The following is a 21,286-nucleotide window of genomic DNA, read 5'->3' as shown; positions in this document are numbered from 1 at the left end:
ACTGACATGAACAGAAGGTGAAAAATGTCCGGCACAACCAGGATGATGCTCGTATATCTCCTGAAGCTCTGAGAGAGACTGTGAAATCACCTCCCTGGCCCAAAAGGAGACGGGCACCAACAAGCATCAAATGGTTACAGATAAAGGAGCCAACTTAGAAAACTGACAGGTAATGAGACACTCACATCTGCCAAGGTGAACAGATGGCCATCTTCAGAGGACACAGAACAATTGTCACTAAAAACAGAGCCCGAGACTGTGTGAAAAGAAGGCAGCTTTCCAACCTCAGACCCTGGGAAAACAGGATGGGCTATATCTGAGATGAGAGGAAGGGAGGGGAAATTTGAGAAGGAGCTGTTGTTTGCAGAAATGGATAGCAGGGGAGATGACTCTCTCTTTGGTCTAAGATTTCTAAGAAGTAGTGCCATTGTGTATTCATTGCTGAAATAAAAGGTGCTGTCACACCTGGCAGAGATACAGGGCTGAGAGATTTAAAGCAAGAACATCAGAATAAGATGTGTTTGCTTGCTTTGTTCCTAATGTGAAGTGTTTCAATTCTTTCTGGGAATTGGCAGGTACACACACACACACACACACACACACACACACACGACTAAAATTATAATTAAATTTACATTGTACTTTAATCCTTTTACCTTGAGTTGGGTTTTATATTGGCAGACTGTTTATGTATAATATGTGAAGTTTTAAGGAACTCAGTGTTGAACAGACAACCCACCTGACCTTAATTAAAGGTGCTGAAGGCACTAAAATTTCCATTTGGTAAGATTCTAGACTCAAGAGCTCATAAATTGTGACATCTTCATTGTTAATAACAGATTCACATGTCTCCCCTGGCAGAAAGCAAACAGGCCATGACTTAAGGATAAGTTATTAATATTGATTTACTCCTGATAGGCTGATAGGTAACTTTGCTCATGTGTGTACATGTGTGTGCACTTACGTGTGTTCTCCATGTGGAACCCAGAGGAGGCTGCTGAAAGCCCAGCTGTCACTTCCTCACATCCTACTGCATTTCTTTGAGATGAAAATTCTCACTGAAGATGGAGTTTGCCCCGATTTCTTTTATTTCCGCCTCTCAATACTAGGGTTATAGTCATATACATGTATTGAGGTTTCATGTGTAAACAGAAGAAATAAATTATGATCCTCATGCTTTCAAAGCAAGTACTTTTACTCACTGAACAATTTCCTCAAATCAGTTATAATATTTTTGGATCTTTACTAATATTAGTTAGGTTGATCAATATAACTTTATTTCATTATAGGTTGCCATGTGTTGCTTTGATGTGTATGCAGTGTTGCATGGGTAAATATAGCAGATCCATCATTTTCCTTACTCACAATCGATATCACCTCAATGTATTCATGGACAACTGCTGTAATGTAGAAATCTACGTGGTATTCTGTCCCTGTGAAAGGACTGCCACTAAGCAAGCATTTTGCTAATAGAGTGATCTTTCCTCCCCATTTCTCCTGGAGATAATGAAACCAATCATTAGCTAATTTGGAAGGATCAACTGGGGATGGCAGGCCCAACTTCTGCTTCCTTCTGAAGAACCAACCATGCATTGGGACTCATTGTTCCTTTTGTTCTGCTTAATGAAATCCATCCTTGACCAACCTAGTTCCCTCTTCCTGGATGGACAACCAGCTGACCAGAAGAGAGGTAACATCTGCTTGCCTTTACAGGTTTATTCTTGAACTGGGTCCAGTAGTTCTGAGTCTCTGATAAAAAGTTCTGATAAATGCTGAGTCTCTTTGCTTTTTGATTCTTGTACATTTACACATTATATATTATAATGTGTAATATTTAATCTTGTGTATGGGTGTTTTGTCTGCTTGTTGGTATGTTCCCATCTGCAAGCAGTGCCTGAGGAGGTCAAAAGAGGCCAACCTGGGACTGGAGTTACAGATGTTGGGAGTTGCAATGTGTCATGTGGGTGTTGAGAATTGAACTTGAGTCCCTGGAAGAACAAGTCAGTGCTTTTGACTACTAAGCCGTTTCATTAGCCATGCCACATCTCATTTGTGAGATGTGAAATAAAATGTGTAGTAATTCTCCTTCTCAGTCAAACTTATATCTCTGAACATAATTATTTTTGATTGCACCCATTTTCCTGCTAATGCCTTGAGCTCTTTTTCTAATAGCTGAGTAAAATTTCATGAGTATGTGTCGTATTTTATTTATCTCAAAATAATTTTATTGAATTTCTTTGATGGTTAAAGATGTTGAAAATCCTTTACATGTTTATTGGTCATTAGTGTTTCTTCTATGAAATGTGTGCTCAGTTCATTAGTTCATTTGTTGATTAGATGAGTTTGGTTGATATTTACTTTTTTTTTTTTTATTATTCGATATAATTTATTTACATTTCAAATGATTTCCCCTTTTCTAGCCCCCCCACTCCCCGAAAGTCCCGCAAGCCCCCTTCTCTTCCCCTGTCCTCCCACCCACCCCTTCCCACTTCCCCGTTCTGGTTTTGCTGAATACTGTTTCACTGAGTCTTTCCAGAACCAGGGGCCACTCCTCCTTTCTTCTTGTACCTCATTTGATGTGTGGATTATGTTTTGGGTATTCCAGTTTTCTAGGTTAATATCCACTTATTAGTGAGTGCATACCATGATTCACCTTTTGAGTCTGGGTTACCTCACTTAGTATGATATTCTCTAGCTCCATCCATTTGCCTAAGAATTTCATGAATTCATTGTTTCTAATGGCTGAATAGTACTCCATTGTGTAGATATCCCACATTTTTTGCATCCACTCTTCTGTTGAGGGATACCTGGGTTCTTTCCAGCATCTGGCAATTACAAATAGGGCTGCTATGAACATAGTAGAACATGTATCCTTATTACATGGTGGGGAGTCTTCTGGGTATATGCCCAGGAGTGGTATAGCAGGATCTTCTGGAAGTAAGGTGCCCAGTTTTCGGAGGAACCGCCAGACTGATTTCCAGAGTGGTTGTACCAATTTGCAACCCCACCAGCAGTGGAGGAGTGTTCCTCTTTCTCCACACCCTCTCCAACACCTGCTGTCTCCTGAATTTTTAATCTTAGCCATTCTGACTGGTGTAAGATGAAATCTTAGGGTTGTTTTGATTTGCATTTCCCTAATGACTAATGAAGTTGAGCATTTTTTAAGATGCTTCTCCGCCATCCGAAGTTCTTCAGGTGAGAATTCTTTGTTTAACTCTATACCCCATTTTTTAATAGGGTTGTTTGGTTTTCTGGAGTCTAACTTCTTGAGTTCTTTATATATATTGGATATTAGCCCTCTATCTGATGTAGGATTGGTGAAGATCTTTTCCCAATTTGTTGGTTGCCGATTTGTCCTCTTGATGGTGTCCTTTGCCTTACAGAAACTTTGTAATTTTATGAGGTCCCATTTGTCAATTCTTGCTCTTAGAGCATACGCTATTGGTGTTCTGTTCAGAAACTTTCTCCCTGTACCGATGTCCTCAAGGGTCTTCCCCAGTTTTTTTTCTATTAGCTTCAGAGTATCTGGCTTTATGTGGAGGTCCTTGATCCATTTGGATTTGAGCTTAGTACAAGGAGACAAGGATGGATCAATTCGCATTCTTCTGCATGCTGACCTCCAGTTGAACCAGCACCATTTGTTGAAAAGGCTATCTTTTTTCCATTGGATGTTTTCAGCCTCTTTGTCGAGGATCAAGTGGCCATAGGTGTGTGGGTTCATTTCTGGATCTTCAATCCTGTTCCATTGATCCTCCTGTCTGTCACTGTACCAATACCATGCAGTTTTTAACACTATTGCTCTGTAGTATTGCTTGAGGTCAGGGATACTGATTCCCCCAGATTTCCTTTTGTTGCTGAGAATAGTTTTAGCTATCCTGGGTTTTTTGTTGTTCCAGATGAATTTGATAATTGCTCTTTCTAGCTCTGTGAAGAATTGAGTTGGGATTTTGATGGGTATTGCATTGAATCTGTATAGTGCTTTAGGCAAAATGGCCATTTTAACTATATTGATTCTGCCGATCCATGAGCATGGGAGGTTTTCCCATTTTTTGAGGTCTTCTTCCATTTCCTTCTTCAGAGTCTTGAAGTTCTTGTCATACAGATCTTTCACATGTTTGGTAAGAGTCACCCCAAGATACTTTATACTGTTTGTGGCTATTGTGAAGGGGGTCATTTCCCTAATTTCTTTCTCAGCCTGCTTATCCTTTGAGTATAGGAAGGCCACTGATTTGCTTGAGTTGACTTTATAACCTGCCACTTTGCTGAAGTTGTTTATCAGCTGTAGGAGCTCTCTAGTGGAGTTCTTTGGGTCACTTAGGTAGACGATCATGTCGTCTGCAAATAATGATAGTTTGACTTCTTCCTTTCCAATTTGTATCCCTTTGACCTCCTTATGTTGTCGAATTGCCCGAGCTAGTACCTCAAGTACAATATTGAAAAGATAAGGAGAAAGGGGGCAGCCTTGTCTGGTCCCTGATTTCAGTGGGATTGCTTCAAGTTTCTCTCCATTTAGTTTGATGCTGGCTACCGGTTTGCTGTATATTGCTTTTACTATGTTTAGGTATGGGCCTTGAATTCCTGTTCTCTCCAAGACTTTAAGCATGAAGGGATGCTGAATTTTGTCAAATGCTTTTTCAGCATCCAATGAAATGACCATGTGGTTTTGTTCTTTGAGTTTGTTTATGTAGTGGATTGTATTGATGGATTTCCGTATATTGAACCAACCCTGCATTCCTGGGATAAAGCCTACTTGATCATGGTGGATGATCGTTTTGATGTGTTCTTGGATTCGGTTGGCAAGAATTTTATTGAGTATTTTTGCATCTATGTTCATAAGGGAAATTGGTCTGAAGTTCTCTTTCTTTGTTGGATCTTTGTGTGGCTTTGGTATCAGCGTAATTGTGGCTTCGTAGAAGGAATTGGGTAGTGTTCCTTCTGTTTCTATTTTGTGGAAGAGTTTGAAGAGTATTGGTGTTAACTCTTCTTTGAAGGTCTGGTAGAATTCTGCACTGAAGCCATCTGGTCCTGTGCTTTTTTTGGTTGGAAGACTTTCTATGACTCCTTCTATTTCTTTAGGCATTATGGGACTGTTTAGATGGTCTAGTTGGTCCTGATTTAATTTTGGTATTTGGTATCTGTCAAGGAAATTGTCCATTTCCTCCAGATTCTCCAGTTGTGTTGAGTATAGGCTCTTGTAGTAGGATCTGATGATTTTTTGGATTTCCTCAGTTTCCGTTGTTATATCTCCCTTTTCATTTCTAAGTTTGTTAATTTGGATACTTTCTCTGTGCCCTTTGGTCATTCTGGCTAAGGGTTTATCTATCTTGTTGATTTTCTCAAAGAACCAGCTCCTGGTATTGTTGATTTTTTGTATGGTTCTCTTTGTTTCTACTTGATTGATTTCGGCCCTGAGTTTGATGATTTCCTGCCTTCTACTCCTCCTGGGCGAAATAGCTTCTTTTTGTTCCAGGGCTTTCAGGTGTGTCATTAAGCTGGTAATGTATGCTCTCTCCATTTTCTTTTTGGAGGCACTCAGGGCTATGAGTTTTCCTCTTAGCACTGCTTTCATTGTGTCCCATAGATTTGGGTATGTTGTGTTTTCATTTTCATTGTGTTCTAAAAAGTCTTTAATTTCTTTCTTTATTTCTTCCTTGACCAAGGTATCATTGAGTAGAGTATTGTTCAGTTTCCACGTGTATGTGGGCTTTCTGTTGTTTCTGTTGCTATTGAAGACCACTTTTACTCCATAGTGATCAGATAGGAGGCATGGGATTAGTTCGATCTTCTTATATTTGTTGAGGTCTGTCTTGTGACCAATTATATGGTCGATTTTGGAGAAGGTACCATGAGGTGCTGAGAAAAAGGTATATTCTTTTGTTTTAGGATAGAATGTTCTATATATATCTGTTAAATCTAATTGGTCCAAAGCTTCAATTAGTTTCATTGTGTCCCTGTTTAGTTTCTGTTTTCCTGATCGGTCCATTGAGGAAAGTGCAGTGTTGAAGTCACCCACAATTATTGTGTTAGGTGCAATGTGTGCTTTTAGTTTTAATAAAGTTTCTTTTACAAAAGAGGGTGCCCTTACATTTGGGGCATAGATGTTCAGGATTGTCAGCTCTTCTTTTTGTATTTTTCCTTTGACCAGCAAGAAGTGTCCCTCAGGGTCTCTTTTGATGACTTTGGGTTGAAAGTCAATTTTATCTGATATTAAAATGGCTACTCCAGCTTGTTTCCTGAGACCATTTGCTTGTAAAATTGTCTTCCAGCCTTTTACTCTAAGGTAGTGTTTGTCTTTGACCCTGAGGTGTGTTTCCTGTAAGCAGCAAAATGTAGGGTCCTGTTTACGTATCCATTCAGTTAGTCTGTGTCTTTTTATTGGGGCATTAAGTCCATTGATGTTAAGAGATATTAAGGAATAGTGATTGTTACTTCCTATCATTTTTGACGTTATTTTTTAAATTTGAATGCTTAACTTCTTTTGGGTTTGATGAAAGGTTACTATCTTGCTTTTTCCAGGGTGAAGTTTCCCTCCTTGTATTGGTGTTGTCCTCCTATTATCCTTTTTAGGGCCGGGTTTGTGGATAGATATTGGGTAAACTTGGTTTTGTCATGAAATATCTTAGTTTCTCCATCTATGGTGATTGAGAGTTTTGCTGGATATAGTAGTTTTGGTTGGCATTTGTGTTCTCTTAGAGTCTGCATGAGATCTGCCCAGGACCTTCTAGCCTTCATAGTCTCAGGTGAAAAGTCTGCTGTGATTCTGATAGGTCTTCCTTTATATGTTACTTGGCCTTTTTCTCTTACTGCCTTTAGTATTCTTTCTTTGTTTAGAACATTTGGTGTTTTGATTATTATGTGACGGGAAGTATTTCTGTTCTGGTCCAGTCTGTTTGGAGTTCTGTAGGCTTCTTGTATATTCATGGGCATCTCTCTCTTTAGGTTAGGGAAGTTTTCTTCCATAATTTTATTGAAGATATTTGCTGGCCCTTTAAGTTGTAAATCTTCACTCTCCTCTATGCCTATAATCCTTAGGTTTGGTCTTCTCATTGTGTCCTGGATTTCCTGGATATTTTGGGTTACAAGCTTTTTGCATTTTGCATTTTCTTTAACTGTTGAGTCCATGGTTTCTATGGAATCTTCAGCATCTGAGATTCTTTCTTCTATCTCTTGTATTCTGTTGTTGATATTTGTATCTCTGTCCCCTGATTTCTTCCCAAGGCTTTCTATCTCCAAAGTTGTCTCCCTTTGAGTTTTCTTAGTTGTTTCTACTTCTGATTTTAGATCCTGGATGGTTTTGCTTAGCTCCTTCACTTGCATGTTTGTGTTTTCCTGTAATTCTTTAAGAGATTTTTGTGTTTTCTCTTTCATGAGCTCAGCCTGTTGACCAAAGTTCTCCTGTATTTCTTTAAGAGATTTTTGTGTTTCGTCTTTGATGACCTCAGCCTGTTGAGCAAAGTTCTCCTGTATTTCTTTAAGTGTTTTTTGCATTTCCTCCTTGTTGGCTTTTGTATTCTCCTGGATTTCTTTCAATGATTTTTGTGTTTCCCTTGCAAGGGCTTCTACCTTTTGATCCATTGTCTCCTGAATTTCTTTATGTATGACCTTCATGTGTTCCTGTACCAGCATCATGACCAGTGATTTTAAATCCAAATCTTGTTTTACTGGTGTGATGGGGTATCCAGGACATGTTGGTAGAGGAGAATTGGGTTCAGATGTTGCCATATTGCCTTGATTTCTGTTAGTGACGTTCCTGCGTTTGCCTTTTGCCATCTAGATCTCACTGGTGTTAGTTTATCTTGTCAGTGCTGGACTCACCAGTGCAAGCTGCCCCTTCCCAGTTGGCCTCTGGTGCACAGCTTACCTCCTGCACTGCTTGTAGACAGTGTGCTGCTGCCCAGGCTGTTCAGATCCCAAAGCAGGCACCCGAAGGCTCCCGCTGGGGCCCGCTGGATTCACTGGAGCACACTGACTTCTCCCAGCTGGCCGCCCGGAAGCCCAGCTAGCCACTTGCAGGACTTGGAGATGTAATGCTGCCGCCCAGACTGATCTGGATCCGGAAGCGGAGAGAGTAGAGCTAAGGGCTTCTGCCTGAGGCCTTGCCCCAGATTGTGTCTGTGGAGCAGATGGAGCCCGTGCGCACTCCCAGGGAGTGCCGATGGTGTATGCTACTGTGACCTCCCCTGAGTTCCGCTCACTCCGCTGGGCAGCTGATCTGCCAACCGGGCTATTGCACACAAGGTTAGCCTGGCCGCCCAGTCCCTGAGTCCAGGCAAAAGCCTGGGAGGCCAAGGTCCGAGCAAAGTTCCCCTAAGGCTTTGACTGTTAATTGGGTTTGCCAGGTGACTAGGATGGCGGGCGTGTGCGCCCGCGCTCCCTGAAAGCGCCGGGAGAGTCTGCTTTGCTAACAATCACCTGGGCGGGTTGACTCACAGATGGCCCACCAAGTCGCCCAGTTCTTGGGGTCAGTCCTGTGCCTTTTGGGGCCTGGACCCCCGCTTTGTTAGCCTTAGGCTATGCCTGTTACAGGTCTGCCCGCCTGAGCTCTCTGTCGTCCTGCAGGCAAAATGGCGGCGGCGCGCTCGCAGGCCTGGGCAAAAAACCTCCTGGTTGGGTTGGCACCCCGATGGCCCCCCGACCCGCCCAGGGCCTGGGTGCAGGCCAACGCCCGTCGGGCTCAGACCACCGCGGTGTTGGCTTCGGATTATGTTTGTGTACCTCAGTCTGTCCGATTCCTGGAGTACGGAACCAAGATGGATCCTCCTCTCCTGACTGGTGGGAGGCCGAGTTCTGAAGTGGCCTCCGTGCAGGAAAGGCGCCGCACAACTGCAGCTGTTTGCTGTCCGGCTGGTCAGCGAAGGTCAGTGGTCGTGGGCGCAGGGCCTAACTGGTCCCTGTGACGCCTTGGTTCCACTGCTGATGGCCCTTCAGCTGGAGCAGCCACTGCTGCCGCTGCTGCCGCCGCCGCCGCCGCCGCCGCCGATCGGATATTTACTTTTTTCAGCTCTTCATATATCTTGAATAGTAATCCTCTCACTGTTGTGTGGTTGGGCCAAGAGTCTCTTGCTTATTCTATAGCTTTCTTTTTTTGGTGATGGTTTCCTTTGCTGTGCAGAAGCATTGTAGTTTTATGTAATCTCATTGGTCAGTTTTAGGGGTGTTGTTTCCCATGTTATTCAAGGTCCTGACTATAGTTGATTCTTGAAGTAGATTTTTGCTGTTGTTTGTTTTGCTCTTGTATGTTCTGGAGATTCAGTGTTTTGTGCACCCTAGGCAGGCACGTTACCACTTTATTCCACACCCAGTCATTTTATGTGTTTTCCTCTAGCAGTTTCAAACATTCATGTCTTACAGTAATGTTTTTGATCAATTTTGGTTTTATTTGTACAGTTTCTGTGTTTTTATTTATGTTATAAATTTCATCTTATTGAAGTATAATCTGATAAAAATATAGTAAATTGGTTACATTCTTTTGGTTTGGTAGGAGTGAGTTGATTTATGATCCACAATCTTTTTTAGAGAAGGTCCTTTGGGCTGCTGAGTGGAATGTGTATTCCTTTTCCTGTGAATGGAACAGAATGTATTTTTGTGTATGTGCATCATGCCATTTTATCTGCAGGACAGCTTGGCTTTGAGGTCTTTCCATTAATATTTTGCCTGAATGATCTATCTAGGGATGAGATTAGTTTGATAGTATCAGTCATTATTATTGCAATAGGGTCCACCTCATCTTTTATGTTCATTAGTGTTTTATGAAGTGTGGAGGCCCAGTATTTGGTATGTATGTATGTATATATATATATATATATATATATATATATATATATATATATATATATATATATATATATAATATTAGAGATAGAGATAGAGATAGAGATATGTATGGCTGTTATATTGTATGCATAAGTGTTCCTTTTGGATGTACAGTGTTGTATTCCATAGCTGCCTGCAGCTATTATGAACTGGGCTGCTGGAACAGAAGCTGAGGGATAGATGGGGAAGGGGCGAAAAGAAAGAAGGGCCAGGACAGTATTTTACTGATTGAGGCCGAAACTTTAAAGGTGGTCAGACCTTTTAACAGTTTGGGCAAACCCTTCCCCCCCAGGCTCCAGGTTGAGTTCTGGTGGAAGTTCTCTAGATTCTCTTGAAGGTCCTTGTCTCGACTGCTCCAGCTGCTGGTCACCTGCTTAATTCTGGAATTCCTAGAACGGGAGGAACAATGAGCTTAACCTTCACTGAGCTTCTCCACCCTAGGATAAAAATTCCTGCAAACCTACTTCCCTATTATGTCCTAACTGCAGATTCCTGCCTGAAGCCAGGAATTGTCCTTGGCCAAAGTCAAGTTCCTACCATGTGGACTCCCCAATATGGCTCTGTACAGTACAGGGCTTTTTATTTTTTTTTATTTTTCTTGACTTATGGGTGGTTTAAAGTCTTCCTTATGAGATGTTGGCGCAGCTGTGTTTACATTATAGACTGATTCCTCTCCTTTGAATTTCTAGAGCCAATAGGTTTTTGCCTGTTCTTCTCTGTAATACCATGGTCAAGAACAGCATCCTGTGGAAAATTATAGCAAAAACAAAGCAAAACAAAACAAAAACCAAAAAGCAAAAAGCAAAAAAGCAAACATTTTTAGAAAACTAAAAAAGTGATAGAATCCTTGAGATTCAGACTCTCATCCCTGTTGCCATGCTAAAACACACCTTTATTCCCACACACTTGCTCCTGTGTATTCACAGTCCTAATCTTTGTTCTCTTCTCCTTTTCAATTTACTTGCATAGATAATTTTACTAGCAGTGGTATTTATTCACTTATTTATTTATCAAATTATTTGGATGCTTCTGAAAATAAAAGTTGAGTCTGTAACTAAATTTGGAAGTGTAATTAGCATAAGACAAAGACAGGCAATTGTCTATCAGAGATAGACACAGTTATTAGTAGGAATTTATGTCTGTTAATTTTGGGAAAATATTGAAAATGTTTTTATAAAAAATGTAGCATAATATAGCAGCATTTTTGTTAATATTTGCATTTTATATATGTCTACAAGTACATGCTGAGTGAGCCAGTAGACAGAATGAGCAAAATTATTAAGTTATCATCTTTCAGAATCAACATTGCCCTCCTATAATCTGGCCTATGAGATGGCCATAGGACTCTTCAAGTAAAATTTTGGAAGCTACAAAATTTTGTTCACTTCCATTGTGGCAATTAGGGAAAAAAAGAACAGGACAGTGGCATGGTTTAGTCCTTGGGGTGGGGTGGGGCTTTCTATTCCAGTTAATGCATCTTGAACAAAACTCTCTGGAAGCAAGATTGTTTCAGTGTGTGTTCTATAGGCAGCAGTTGTTTCTAGGCTGCAATGATGTTAAAATCTAGTAAAAACATCTTCCTAACATAACTCCTCCATGATGATCTGAATCCGGGACCTGCAGCCACAACATGGGTATTCACATAACACATACCAAACTCCAGAGACTCCAACTCCAGCCCAATGTTCTTACTCCTGAGGGACTTGAGATTTTTCTTTGTACAACTGCCACACTGAAAGTCTCTGTTTGACATAATTACGAACTTCTCCTTCTGCCCTATCCTCTTCTATCACTTTCTCTTCTCCTTTCTGCAGTTCATGTGTTTAATATTTAGATAGCAATTTTATTAACTTCTCACTGTTAAAAATGAAGGGTTTGGCTTCTGACTTCTGCTTGAACTGTGACCAATAAAATTAGGTTTTATTGTTGTAATATTCCAATGGCAAAAATGGAAGCTCACAGGCCAAAAGTCACAGTCTCACTAGCAACAGTATTTAATCTATAACTCCATGCCTCTAAGAACATTTAGTTTCCTACTTTTCTCTCCTCCATTGTTGCATACCGCAATTCTTTTCTCATGGAAGAGAACCTGACCTCATTCTTTCTACAGTCTTTGGTCCATTATCTGTCTTGGATAGTTATATTTTTCCTATCATTGCCCGCTTCCTTTCTGTAGCTAGAGTAATTTACCACAAAAGTCCAGGATTGTAGTTGCAACACTAAGAATGGAAGAGTTGAGAGAGTTAAGAAGCATTGACAACTAGTAAGGAAAGCATTGACAACTAGAAAGGGAAACGATGACTTTGTCTAAATGACCAGAGAATCTACAGGGTATGTATTTCTAGTATGTGACACTCTTGTTAAAACATCATTATTAATGCATTAGATCATATTTCTAGTTTAACTCAGCCCACTTCAGCTCTTCTCAAAATGTCTTTGACATCTCTCTAAACTCCATTTCAGCACCTTATCTCTATCCCTTTTAGCTGCCATTCTATTCTGCTTTAGCTCCTCAACTTTTACTTAATTATTGTATTTTAAGAGTCGACATATAAGGGAGATCAAATGGTATTTACCTTTCTGTGCCTGGCAGTTTTATCCCATATCATATTCCTCCAGGACAATACTGGACTGGAACCTAGTTTTTGTTTTACTCACAGACTAAAAAAGATTATATGTTTATTCTTTAAATATACATACAATTTTTGTAGATAGACATATCTAGGAAAATGCAATCATAATTATCAAAATCCTTCTCTCAGAATGGCTTGGAAAGAGAGATGTGAAAGGGCCCCATCAAATTTAGACAGTGTCATCCCTTGGCAGCTGAACCCGGTATGTATAAGAAAGCAGGCTGAGCAACCTAGAATAAACAAGCCAGTAAGTAATACTCTTACATGGCTTCTCTCTCAGATCCTGTCCTCAGGTTCCTATCTTAAGGTCCTTCCCTGACTTCCTTTGCTGGTAGGCTGTGATATGGCAGTGTAAACCAGCTAATCCTTTTCCTCCCGCATTTCCTTTTGGCCATGTATTTTATTACAGCAATAGAAATACTAACTAACACAAACAGAAATATGACAAACTGCCTCAGAGGGGATATTTTCCTTCTATATAGGAACTGAGCTAAGGCAAAACTTGGGCAAAGTCATTGGGCAAAATTATTTGTGGGACCTAGCTTTATGGCTAATAATCTGTCTCATGATCTTTACTTGCTGAGATCCCCAAATCAATTCTACCCTAAACAGAAAACTCACACATTGCATAATAAGATTTTAATTTCCTCTGTGTGCTACAGCCTTGATTTACTTAAGAGCTAAGTTAAATGTTTAAATGCTGCTTGTTGTGATGTGTGTACATTTCTGACTGATATGCAATAGGGAGGCCTGCTTATATGTACTGTATTTCTAGACTTATATCGTCCATCAAGTGTTTTTTTGAACATGTTAATTGTCTTTCAGTTTGTTTTCATCAGAGTTATACACAGCAGGCTGACAGAGAAAAAAAATGAATGTATCAGTTCCCATTCCTCCTTACCCCAATTGCTACCCTCCAAAGTCAATAATTTCATCTGCTATAACTTATTATTCTAGCATTTTCTTTATATTTATAAATATAGCTATTTGTGCTCTAATGTCAGATGTATTACCAAAATGCCAAAACTACTACATTGATGACTACAACAACAGATTTATGAGACAGGTGGGTTTGGGAGAAGATCACGCTAAATTACAGATCTTGAAAATGAAGGGCCTCAATCAAAACAACATAAAACCTAATAAAAAGATTCACACAAATAAGTCCACAGGGTCTTTTCATTATGGATACAAGTAATGCATCCTATTGCAGCCTGATACTCTTACATAATCTTACCTTTACCATACTAGTGGCTGAAGACACCTGTTTGGAATAGAACCCAGTTACATATAAATTGATTCTTTTTTCAAGTTGTAGACTTCACCAGCTATGTGCTCATAACATGAAAAATGCCTCTGTAGCTTCTTCATTTCTTCTCCTCAGCATCCCCCTTACCTCCTTTGACTAATCAGAATTTATAATAATTCTTTTAGATACTAAAATTTAACATTTTTTTTCTAAAGGAAGGCATAATGTAGGATTTTTCAGCTTTTGAATTTCTTTGTTCTTATGGTTCTCAAAAGTACAGGTTTTAGTTAAATTTTGTAAAACTTTGCTTTTGACAGCTTTCCAACAGCTGCTGAAAAAGTAACTCATGGTCCGAGAAGACCTTTCACATATGTACAGAAAAACATGCATAAAGCAATTCTCAGTTAAATGATATATGGTGTCTATAATTGCTCTCCCAGTTTTTGATAATATCTATTTGCGTTCTTCTCTCCCAGACGAAATGATGTGTCCATTGCCATCACTGAATATAAACTTCTATTTGCTTTTCAACCAACATGGACCCAAATTTATTAGTACTTGTGTTGAATAAATTACATTCGAATTTATAATATGTTGTTTATGTAAGTGTTAACCTTAATTGGCTTAAATAATATTTTGGCTATATTTGTTATCTATACAACTCTTTATTTTAGACAAAAATCCAACATCTACAATTATGATAGAATATAAAGCTTTTCAGTTCTTAGAGCAGGTAAGTGTTAGAAGAAATTATCTTTATTGTGAAACCATAAGCTAGGTTGTTGTTTACTTGAATTCTGTGACTCTTGAAGATTCTCTGTGATATTCTCTTGTGTTGTCTGAGCTGTTGTTTTTAAGGGTTGTGTGTAACTAGTATCTTGGTTTTTCACTTTAGGCATATTCTGGGTGGCTACCTTTATTTTTTGAGAGCATTAGATTCTTTTTAAATTTATTCTCTTTAGTGGATCCATGAGAAAATAATCTTATCACACTTAGGCTAGCTAGGTAGAAATGCAGTTAAACGATAGGTTAGCTGGGTATAGAAGACTTTTAATGTTAGAATCTTGATGTCACTGTACTACTGCTCTGAATATTGATTTGGTGAAGTCTAATGCTATTCTGTTTTCTTTGTGTATGTGTGTATTTTTCTTAATTCATTTTGAAATTTTATGATATGATAGATTATACTGATTGTGATTCTTGGCACAATTTTAGAATCATCTTAGAGACAAATTTTTGAATATGTCTGTGAGAGATTATCCAAATTATCTAGACTCAGTTTTTTATTGTGTTGTTACTATTGTTCATAAGGTTCTCAGAAGTAGTTCACACATTTCTCTTAAATTTTGAAAAAGTTTGCCTTTGAAAGCTCTATTATGTGAATTAAATTGGGCAAGGCTACCGCAACTTCTGGGCTGAATAAATAGTATTCAAGCTGAGTACCAGCATTAATTTTTCTGACTCCTTATCAGTGATGCAATGTGCCCAACCACCTCCATTCTTGCCATCATGACATCCCTGCTTCGATGAGCTATATTCTCTATTTTTGAGCAAACTCAGCACTTTCTTCCTCATGTTGCTCTTGTCATATATTTTGTTTTAGCAACATAGGTGGGATCTGTCCTAATTTTCATCTGGAAATTTCACAACATCATGCTTTATTGTGATCTTTGTTTTCATTGTTTAGGAACAAATGACATGCTCTTTCCAGCATTACAATACATACCTGCCCATTACAGCGCATTTTTATTTTTCTCCCTTAGAAAACTCCCTCCTGTGATTTGCTCCTTCTTTTTATTCCATCTTTCTAGAACTTACACTAATCAGCTATGGAAGCTCCTCTGATCCTCTAACACTTTCATCTTTTTTCTGCCACTTTTTATTCTACTGTCATTTTGTTCTACTTTGGTGAAAGCATCCTAACTTTATTTCCTCTTTTGCTGACATTTTCAATCTCTGCTATAATATTTCAATTTTCTACAGACCTTTTCTCTGCATGTTTGTATTTTTTACAATTTTCCACTATTGTTTCAAATGCAAAACTTCTATTTTTCCCTTAATGGTGGCATAATTTTCTAAAGTAGATGCTTTCTTTTAACATCTACTGTACTAAATATAGCAGCCCATTACATAGTGCTTTAAGTCCTCCTGCACTATCCGACCAAAGTCTAGCATGAAATGTAATGGCTGCCTCTAGTTCATGACAATCCAGGCCCCAGCTGGTCTCTTTCAACATACCTCCTTGTTTTTTCCTCATCACTCTTTCAACGATGATCTTTTTTCTTTGTTCTGTTGAACAAGCAGCTTCTAACCCATGTGAGTTATAACTTTGTAAATACTGTTTGCATCCTTGACTGACATTTCTCCTATTGTAAGTTCTTCACTTGGGGTAATAATTTTCTATCACAGTGATCAAGCTGGGGAGAAGACACATGCTTCTGCCAAAATCCTGAGCTTTCTGTATTTGCTTTGAATGATGAAAGTGGGGAAAATACCACAAACTGGCAAACCAATTATGAGATGTTCCTTGAGTCAGGAACAAGCAATAGTTAAGAGCAGTGCAAGAGATGTGGGGACTAGTAATGATAATGAAATTGGGATGGAACTCTTACCTGGCTGCTATGGAGTCTTAATATTTATGCAATAATCTCCTCTTTTGAGTGTTCCGTGTCTCTAGCACCTTCATACTCCTTGTCACTCAGGACATTTGGTTACCTCAATTTTTAAATCCCTCCCCCTTCTCCTTCCAACTCCTTCTGTACCCTCTCCACTCTCTTAAATTGAAGGCCTCTTTTTCCTTTAATAGCAATTTTTATACATATACATATCAGTGACTAAATATATAAATAAAATAGGCTAACAACTTTGTCCTGGTTAATCAACTAGCTTAGTGATATAGTAACCCTGGGATAGGCTAATATTTCTTTTCTTGGTAGTCATTAGGATCTTATAGTTAATTGTCTAGGAGTAGAACTCCTTAAGATTCCCTCTTTTTACATTAACATATCTATTAATATTTTACTGCCCAGTTCTTGCTTAGAAAACTATATTGTTGAGGTGCCTTGGGTATACTTTCCCTGACACTTCTTGGAGATATCACAACAAATTTTCTGGTCCTCTGCCTCTTACATCTTTTCTATCTCCTTTTCAAGAATAGGTCATTAGGTGAAAGTTGTGTTTTAGACCTGTCTGCTGGGGCTGGGGTCACTGCAATCTATTGATCTTTCCATTATGACTAGTTAGAATTCTCTGTCTCCTTTTGTTCTAAGAAGAAGCTTTTTAAATGAGCGGTGATAGCTCTATTTATCTGTGAATATATACTGCACTTAAGAAAAATTTTGGTCTAGTTAAGTAATGGTTCTGGGTTGTTTTATAAGATCTATGACCTCAGGAGGCCAGAGAGATCTAACAGACAGCGCCAGGTACACAGACATAGCCCGAGGCTAACATCACTTGGGTTTCAGCCTGTCAGGCTTTTGCCTGCACACAGGGCCTGGGTAGCTCTGTGGGCCATCTGTGTGCCAACCCTGTTGGGGGTTGTTTGTCCTGCAGACTGACCACCTCTCAGAGGGGTGTTCTGCCATCTTGGCTCCCGGATGCCAGAGAGGTCTGACAGCACCAGGTACTCAGACATAGCCCAAGGCTAACATTGCTTGGGTCTCAGCCTGTCAAACTTTTGCCTGTCCCCAGGGCCTGGGCAGCTCTGCGGGCCTTTGGTGTGCCAGCACTGTCAGAGGTCTTTTGCCCTGCAGAGTGATCAGCACTTGGAAAATGTCCCTGCAGCATCCACCATCTTTACTCTCTGACAGAGCAGACAGGCAGAACCAGGTTCACAGAGACAACCCTAGTATAACATTACTTGGGGCAAGACACACCAGGGCTCCAAGGGCACCCAAGAGGAGGGCAGCACATCAGCAATCTGTGCCAGGGGAAACCCAGTGATCCAGCAGTGCAGAAATAGCTTTCCAGGCTCACAGGAGGTTCAAGCACCAGCCAGTGACAACAAGACCAATTAACGCCAGAGATAACCAGATGGCAAAAGGTAAACATAGGATCTTTACTAACAGAAATCAAGGCAATATGGCAGCATCTGAACTCAATTCTCCAACAACAGCAACTCCTGGATATCCCAACACACCAGAAAAACAAGATTTGGATTTAAAATCACTGGTCATGATGCTGCTAGAGGAACACAAAAAGGACATAAAAAAATCTCTTAAAGAAGTACAGGGGGACACGAATAAGTTAGAAGCCCTACAGTGGAAACACAAAATTCATTTAAAGAAATTCAGGAGAATATAGGTCATAAGATAGAAGCCATTAAAGAGGAAATGCAAAAATCACTTAAAGAAATGCAGGAGAAATTGAGTCAACAGGCAGAGGTCATGAAAGAGGAAACACAAAAATCTCTTAAAGAATTAAAGGAAAACACAAACAAATGAAGGAATTAAGCAAAACCATCCTGGATTTAAAAACAGAAGTAGAAACAACTAAGAAATCACAAAGGGAGACAACTTTGGAGATAGAAAACCTTGGGAAGAAATCAGGGGCCATAGATGCAAATATCAACAACAGAATATAGAGATAGAAGAAAGAATCTCAGATGCCAAAGATACCATAGAAACCATTGAAACAGTCAAAGAAAATGCAAAATGCAAAAAGCTAGTAACCCAAAACATCCAGGAAATCCAGGACACAATGAGAAGACTAAACCTAAGGATTATTGGTATAGATGAAAGGGAAAATTTACAATTTAAAGGGCCAGCAAATATCTTCAACAAAATTATGGAAGAAAACTTCCCTAACTTAAAGAGAAAGATGCCCATAAATATGCAAGAAGCCTACAGAACTCCAAACAGACTGGACCAGAACAGAAATACCTCCCATCACATAATAATCAAAACCCCAAATGTACTAAACAAAGAAAGAATATTAAAGAAAGAAGAGAGAAAGTCCAAGTAACATATAAAGGAAGACCTATCAGAATTATGCCAGAGTTCTCACCAGAGACCATGAAAGCTAGAAGATCCTGTGTAGATCTCATACAGACTTTAAGAGAACACAAAAGTCAGCCAAGACTACTATACCCAGCAAAACTCTCAATCACCATAGATAGAGAAACCAAGATATTCCATGACAAAACCAAATTTGCACAATATCTTTCTACAAACCCAGCCCTACAAAGGATAATAGGTGGAAAACTCCAATACAAGGAGGGAAACTACACCCTGGAAAAAGCAAGATAGTAACATTCTTTCATCAAACCCAAAAGAAAATAACCACTCAAATATAAAAATAACATCAAAAATGACAGGAAGTAATAATCACTATTCCTTAATATCTCTTAACAACAGTAGTCTCAATTCCCCAATAAAAAGACATAGAAGAACAGACTGGGTACGTAAACAGGACCCTATATTTTGCTGCATACAGGAAACACACCTCAGTGTCAAAGACAAACACTACCTTAGTGTAAAAAGGCTCGAAGACAATTTTACAAGCAAATGGTTTCAGGAAACAAGCCAGGGTAGGCACTCTAATATCAGATAAAATTGAGTTTCAACCTAAAGTCGTCAAAAGAGACACGGAAGGACACTTATTGTTGGTCAAAAGAAAAATCTACCAAGAAGGAAGGAGTGACCCCTGGTTCTGGAAAGGCTCAGTGTAGCATTGTAGGGGAATACCAGAACAGGGAAGTGGGAAGGGGTGGATGGGGGAACAGGGGAAGGGACTTTCAGGGAGGGGGGATCCATGAAAGGGGAAATGATTTGAAATGTATCAAATAAAAAAATCTATGAACTTACCAGCCACAAGTAGTTCAGAAATAGGGACTTAGTGTCAAATTCTGACGTGACAAATGACAACAGCAGTAGCTTATTTTGTTTTGAGAATCACTTGTATAATCCTGATCAAACAACTAGAAGAGAGGTTTCTCATGCCTCCTGCTGTGGTTTGTGTTAGTTATTCTTTGGCTCTTATGGGAAGTGTTGCCAGTCCAAGTGACATAATTTCATTTATGATACATGTAATGCATATATGTTATGCAGTTTCAGGCCAATATGAAGTAATATGATTCCTGATCTTTATTTATCTCTTTTACATTAATCTGAGCCACAAATCTCAGCTCCTATCCAAGTGCAAGTTCCAACACAATGAACCTCTTCACACAGGAGTCATTGACTGGTGGTCCCTGTCTTACTTAAGTCTCATTTCCCATCTTGTTTCTAGCACCCCTGGTACCATCACAGAATGCTTTCCTCCTATACATTCATGTGACTTGATACTAGGGAACTATTTTTCCCTCTCCATCAAGTTTGCTTGTACCAATCACTGCTTTCCTTATTGGTTATACATCTTGGATTTAAACAACACATGCATAACCCTGCCACTCAATGACTCCATGAAAGGACTCAATGACTCCTTCTCTAGAGGTTTTCTGGCCCTGTTGATGGGTAAACTAAGAACTTGATGATGCTTAGTTATCTCTCAATTTTGTACTTCTTAACTTGAGGAAGAGTTTTATTCTTGCTTAGACAATTGGGTAACTTCATACAAAGCCAAAATATCACTTCTCCAAGATTTTTTCCAGTTTACTAAAAAGAGGAAAAAAGTATATTATGGTAAGATTAGAAGGTGGATGATGCTTACAAGGAGCTCACAATACACATGTAGTATTACCTAGATTAACCACTCTTACTAGATTCAACAGGTAAAAACAAACCTTTTTCTTCAGTCCTCTTCTTCTAAAGAGATTATGACAAGAGTGAGTTAGATTTTTAATTTGCTACTTATCATAGCTAAGGATTTGACACGAGCACACAATATTTCATTTACTTTGTCTTCACAATGAGGTAGTATTTGGCTATTGCCATGTCAATGCTTTTAGCAAATCTAGTATTATGTGAGTTGCTCATCTTTGTCATGCTTAAGTAAAAATATCACATCAGACTGAAAGCAAATATGATGTATTCTGAGGGTAGGAATACAAGTAAATATGTAAATAGGAGGCTCTGAAGCCCTGCCTTATATGATGAAATCTGCTTTTGTATGGGAAGTATTAAGTAAAATTCACTCTACATGTTTTTATTTCTGCTTTTCATTTATGTGTGTTTCTAGGTGAATTTATGCCACACGTGTAAAGATATCCATGGGGGCTAGAAGCCTGAGTTGGATTTGCTGGAACTGGAATAGTAAGCAGTTGTGAGCTGCAAACCAAACTCTTATCTACTGGAAGAGTAACAAGCACTCTTAACCACTGAACCATCAATCATACCAGCCCCATGAAATCCAGTTAAATAATATCAAATATTGATTATCTTCTTTGCTCCCACGCTTCAGTGTAAACTTGAAATTCTCTATCGGACACAACAGTCGAGGCCAGCTTAAAATGTTGCTTTCAGTTCTTTACTCCAGAGAAACTCTGTACTTTTATACAAATTCATTCTTCTTAGTGGTGTTTGCAGATTGGTTTTCCCTAGGTAGTCAGTGATCAAAACCATACCAAAGTGATTGTTTAGTCTCCTTCCGCTTCTACATCAGATCCCAGAGTCCAGAAGGCTGTCTCACACTCTGGAATATTTTCTTTTAATTT

Source organism: Apodemus sylvaticus, chromosome 11 (assembly GCF_947179515.1).
Source record: "Apodemus sylvaticus chromosome 11, mApoSyl1.1, whole genome shotgun sequence".
Lineage (NCBI taxonomy): Eukaryota > Metazoa > Chordata > Mammalia > Rodentia > Muridae > Apodemus > Apodemus sylvaticus.
This window is presented reverse-complemented; position numbering follows the sequence as displayed.